This window comes from Coptis chinensis, chromosome 6 (assembly GCF_015680905.1).
Source record: "Coptis chinensis isolate HL-2020 chromosome 6, ASM1568090v1, whole genome shotgun sequence".
Taxonomy (NCBI): domain Eukaryota; kingdom Viridiplantae; phylum Streptophyta; class Magnoliopsida; order Ranunculales; family Ranunculaceae; genus Coptis; species Coptis chinensis.
Window position 1 is genome coordinate 69,894,644 of NC_141461.1, and position 6,269 is coordinate 69,900,912.

Genomic DNA, 6,269 nt, shown 5'->3' on the forward strand with positions numbered 1-6,269 from the left:
TTGTGGTATTTGGCTCTACACAATCTTGAATTACCCTAAGACCTCCTAACCTCCATAGGAGCGTTAGATCAATAGACAAATAAGAAGAAACTCAATGAGGGATTTAAACTAAAACATGATAAAAGAAGAACTAAACTAAAACATACGAAAAAGGCTTCATCTCCCCTCCCAAGAGAAGGGAGATTAGCCCCCTCATACTATGCTATGAACACAATATGAAAAGGAATAATCTTTATACCTATTAATGGTGAAAAGGTCTGAACTTTCTTCTCTCTTAATTCCTTAACTAAGATGCAAACACTAAATTTCCTAGATGATGTAAACTGAGGTTTTTGTGCCTTATATATTGGCTTACATGCTCGTCTGGATAGAGATCCGAATCCTATATCTATTTGGTGTCAAACTCTCTGTAATCTTTCTAGAAGCAATCCTGGAAAAGTTAAATTCGGTTGGACCAAAGCTGGACGTGGCCCACTTTTCCCTGCAGACTATTTCCCAAGCTGCAGCTTCTGACAGCTTTTCAGTTTCCTAATTCTTGTGAAACTCTGACTTCTTTTCCATGTTGATCTTCTCTTTTTATGAAGTCAAAATTAAGGCTTTGAGATTAGATTTAAGACTTTTCTAACTCACTTATTATCCTCTTTTAGAGTCCCATTAGGCTTGGCACTTATAGAGACAAATATGACGTTTTTGCCCTAGGCCTTTAGTTGTAATTCCCAGTGACTCCTTTTTGACTTGTTTGTCTTCTTTTCCCTCCATATTTCACATTTAGGTTCTTTGACCTGCAAAAACTCAAATTGCATCATATTAGAATATTTAAATATAAAATGGAGACTAACATACACATAATTGGGGTTATAAATCATTACTTTTGAGCACTTATCAACAGTCCAATTCCAATTGTCTCAAATCCCCTCCCTGCAACGTAACCAAATTGAAGCATTCTAAAAACTGAACAAGTCTATATATTGCAATTACCATTTTTTCTTTCACATACGTCCCCTTCCTCTACACGTTGATGACCATTCCAGTTTTTAGACAATTGCTACCCCCTGACACAGCAGCAGAGATATTATGACTTCAATGAACTTACTTTCTGTTTACCTATGTTACATTGCCCCATCATCATAAACACATGACAAAGTGAGTCCAATACACACACCTCTTCAATATCCAAATAAAATATAATATGCAATCACTAAAAACAGAATGGGGTGGAAGCATCAAGAGAAAAACTTTGAAAATAAATGATAATAAAGTTGGTCAAAGGAATAAGTCGACCTTCTTCTATGACAGCAAAGATTTGTAGATTAAACTTTAAGTCTACTTTGTAGTAAAATAACTCGCCTACTATAAATACTCATTTGGCATACTTAGGCCTAGAGTGGAGCTAAAGCCCAACATAAGATAATTTTGAAATGAGCTCTTAATACGTATAAATTATAAAGAATATTGCAGCAAAGTTACAAGTCCAAAGATCATTCAGAATTCCGCAGACCATTACCTTTAAAATAGCCTTTTCAAGCGTGTACTATTTAAGGATATTTGATCTGCATTCGAAATCAATTTATCTTCAATTATAGATGATAGGAGCTACAACACTAGTTCAGTGGTGATAAGCTCCCTTCCATGCTGCTCAAAACCCTGCAAGACAAGGAATCATTTGTCGAAAACACCAGCCATTACCAATCTGAGACATTCCAATTCTATCAAACTCATAACTTCAAATCCAGCTGTTAGGAAACAGGCTTCACGGGAAGTAGGGTTTCACAAGTGAACCACTAGCAAAAAAATAAGGATGCATACAATCTTGTGATTGCATTCTTACATCAAGCTATTTCTATTGAACTTCACAATGAGGAGGCCCAAAGTGAAACCAACGTGCATAATATTTATAACAAACAGAAACTCAACATCATATGCATGCATTATTACATGTGAATCAACTCTCGCATATTCCCAAATACTAGGAATCAGGTCCCCCATATTGTAGGATATAAACAAGTACACCCAGCCCCCTTTTATACTTCAACATATACTAAAATGTTAAGAAACTGTAAATAAGAAAATGAAGATCTTTTATGCAAATGAAAAGTTAGAAATGGAGCATTCACCGTTAGCTTTTAATATCAAACCCCTCAAAACCGAAAATATATACTCTTGTACCCTTCTTTTTGTTTTGCAATTTAATAGAATACAAGTTAAGAGCAACCTATACACAAGATTTATTCAACAATAATAAACATATTCTATAAAGCACAAAATTTCTAAAGACCAACACTCAAATGCACATATGCATGGCTTCCTTCTACAACACTACAAATAAAGATTATTGCGGACGGTGTCGCTGGGTATGGAGCTGCATTTAGAGATGAGCATCAAAACTTCCTTATGGTTGCAGGTAAAGGACATGGAATAACAACAAACTATGGGCAGAATGTGATACAAGACTTTCACAAGAAGTTCAGGCCAAACGCGGAGTAAAAGCCTTGTAAATGTTAAGTTGAAAAGATAAACCTATGCCCACTAATCACATATATATTCACTAGGTACTACCATCACCATAATCATTCAAAAAATATACTCAAACATATAATCCACACAAATGTTGCACCCTTCTCACATGAAACAAGCCTGCCCAAGCTTGATAGACACACACTACAAAACTACTATTGGTTAGGACCAAATCGTATAACATTTAGTGCTGACGCCACTTGAAACTTTGGAAACAAAAACTATAAACAAAAAAGTTCATTCCACCACTACATAGGCCTCTTAGAAAGACGACTTAAGCATAAGGTAAAGCCATAACAAATTATGTGAAATAGCACAAAGAACTTGGTTGTCTAGTGTTTGTTAAAGGTGAATTCGGTCTAGCCTGTTGTCTAAAATCTCATAACTTAAAATAATAAAGCATGTTATAAAGCACTTCTATGAAGGTGTTCTAATTCTAACATTATCTAATCAATAAATAACAAAAACACTTTAACCCCAACCGGAAAATTTCGCATGGTTAGCTTAAAACCTTTTAAAACCCTCTAAAAGTTACTCAATCAAGTACTCCCCCATATATATGTATCATTAAACATATAAGAAAAAGCACATACAAACACATATTCATACAAATTAGCGTGTAGAGGAATGTGTAAGTAGTCCAATGGCAAGAATATGAAATTTCTAATATCCATTTGTCCCTTAAATATTCATAAATTTCTAATATTCACTTCAAACGTAATTTATTTCGAAACATACAAGGATAAGAAATTTAGCATACAAAATACGAACTGCTAAACTAAAGAATTGATCTTGGCCACACAGTACAAAATAACTTAAATTATAAAAGCTTGGCAACAAAACAACAAGAGTTCACATAACAGCAAAATTATAACTTAAAGAACACAAAAAATTGAATTTTTTGCAGAGAAAACTAACCTAACTGAAAACTCTTGTTCTCCAATTTTCGAAATGCACTAACGAAGCAGATTCAATAGCCAAAAAGAGATGACGAAATCCATCAAAGCTGAAGAATTAAAAGAGAACACAAAACCTGAATAATTACACCATTTATTATCGACTATGACACAACTTTGATATATGTACTGCGAAATTGGATCAACTCAAGACCATACATTTGCAAGTCTAGACTGATCAAATTGGGGGAGAGAGAAGTGTTACCTGATCGAGAAACCGCATCTTCCCTTATATTTTCCGGTACCATGATTAATCACTAGCCACACCATCTCAAATCAAAAGAAATATCAAAAGGTGCTATTTTGAAATGACTTGCTTAAGAATAACAAAAACGTTGTTATTATTATTATTTTTCGTGAAACATTGAATGAATAACACCATTAAAAATCCCCAATCATGGCAAGCACTAGGAAGAAGCGAGAATTGGAGCCTTGGAGGTAAGAAGGGAGAAATCAATTGGTGGAAGGTATGGTGCAGTACGCATAGCTTATGGGAAGTTGCTTTCTCTTAAAAACTTTTGAGAAATTAAACCCTAGCAAAATTTCATTTGATTTCTAATTTTCGTTTTCCCACTCCACGAAGTGAGATCGAGGGGAGGAATTTCGCTAATTTAGAGAACAATGGCCCATGTGTTACAATACAACGGCTATGCACACTCATTTTAAAATGACAGCCATTAATCGTCGTTTATGCCCGGCTGTAGGTGTTGTTTTTAGACCAATTTGGTGTAGTTGTGTGCATGCTGGGTAAGTTCTCTAGGACAATAAACCAAAAGACAAAAAGCAAAAGACTTCTTCAAAGCATCAAGCTCTGACGTAGCGGAAGTGATATTAAAAGTTCATTAGAACATTAAAGAGATAATTTGAAACATAAGTTTATTGATATATATTATTAAAGAGTTGATTAAAATTTTCGTCCATGAAACTCTTTATATAGAGAACTTCATCAAATCATCTTAGAAACTTACTAAAACACTAAGAAAAACTTTTCTAATCTATCTATATCATAATAGTAACCTTCTAAGACTACTAGAACGCACAAAATATATTTCTAAACATTTCTAAATTAGGTTTAAAGAATAAAAATGAAAATAACTTGGTTTTAGTAAATTTGGATTTACTAAAAACAATTAGACAATAAACATAGGCTCTACATCAAGCTCCAACAGAAGACTCTCGACTTGCCAAGGCAGATCATTAGTTGCTCCATTGATAGCTTTCACCATTGCTTGACAATCCGAACACACTACTACACTTTGACATTTATGCTCAGATGCGCTTCTTTAGAGCTAGACATTCTGCTTCCTCTGGCCCAGTTGAAATGCATTGCTTGCTTCCTGCCATAATTACTTTTCATTCCACTTATTAATAGTGAATCCGAGACCTGTCTTATTAAGGTGTAGGTCAAACCCACCATCGACCGATATAATATGAAGTTTCAGGCTTGATGAAGGATTTGTGAATAACTTATGGGTTTGTAATTGGTTTTAAAGATACTATTATTTTGATCAACCCATATAAAATATGCAATGTTAAACAAGTGGGATAGTTAAGTATGGAGTTGCATTTACATGAACAGACATAAAGCTAGTAGACCAACTGTGACCTATTGGAATAGAGCACGTTTTTCATGCTGTGAGCGTGTTCTAGCATGGTGTGATTTATTACATAGGCAAAAGACCACAAATTTATGACTTAAAACTCGTGTTCTATTAATAGTATAGAGCATGATTCGACACTGAAAATGTGATCTATTCCTAGTGGAAATTAAAACTGTGGTTTATCACCTAAATGATAGTTCATAGTTCCTCTCTAGAACTGTGATCGTCTTCTTTTATTTTTATTTATTATTTTTTTATTTATTATTTATTATTTTTTTGATATGCCGTTTGTAGTTTACTTGTCCATAATTAAATTATTAAACAGGCTAAAAATTTCTCACGTTACAACTAAATTGTATCACATGAAAAAGAAAAATGATCTGATTATATCATTGGGAAAAAAAAGTACAAGTCAACTCAAAGTACGCATAAATCCTTAGTAATAAGAGGGTTTTGTCTACCATAAATCCTTAGTAATTAGTATCCGTCTCCAAGTTTTTTGGTATTAAGAAGACCAGTAGTAATTGCTTGTAGATCAACTGTTATAATGGACAGGATTTTGGTACCCACAAAACCAAATGAATGGAGCCCTTCTGGTCCCTAAGAAGCCCTCGAGATTCTGCTCCATGCATCCTCACGAAGTGAACTATCGGTTTTGAGAATTGAATTTAGGCAGTCTGTTTATTGTTTATATTGCACTGGTAATTTGGATACCATGGTTTGATTTTCGATGTGACTTGGTCGAGGAACCTGTACTAGGTGAAGTCTGTGGAACTAGTTAGCATAAACCGGATTTTTAATCGCCAGCACACCATTTGAGACAGAACATCTTGGAGATAGTTAGACTCCTTTTTATTATATGCTCATGCTCTATTGATATTAATTTGTGACATTAATTTTCGATCTATATTTGGAATGACAGGTGATCTCTTTCTGCCACACTTAACTTTAACAGGCCATTACATTAAGGATTTCTATGATTAGTCATTGGATTCATGTTTTGCCTTGTTCGTAGTGATCCAAGGATTCTAATTCTCTATTATCTGCTTCTAACTCTTTATGCGTCAATTTGTGTTGGGGTTTATATCAATAGCAATCGATCTCCCTACTACACAGATAATTTGTATGGACACAATTCAACTCCAGACAAATTCTAAATATCAACTACAACCTATACTAATATGCTCAACTCGCTAAA

General features: G+C 34.2%; 1 long non-coding RNA gene across 1 annotated transcript; it reads right to left on the reverse strand.

Moving 5' to 3' along the window:
- Positions 1–216: 216 nt before the first annotated feature.
- Positions 217–4,195, reverse strand: LOC147494202 (uncharacterized). Its single transcript, XR_015198712.1, has 5 exons — positions 3,676–4,195; positions 3,433–3,520; positions 1,505–1,644; positions 870–1,052; positions 217–782 (listed from the first exon to the last, which is right to left on the reverse strand). It is a non-coding gene; the product is annotated as an uncharacterized LOC147494202 (long non-coding RNA).
- Between the last annotated feature and the right edge of the window lie 2,074 nt (positions 4,196–6,269).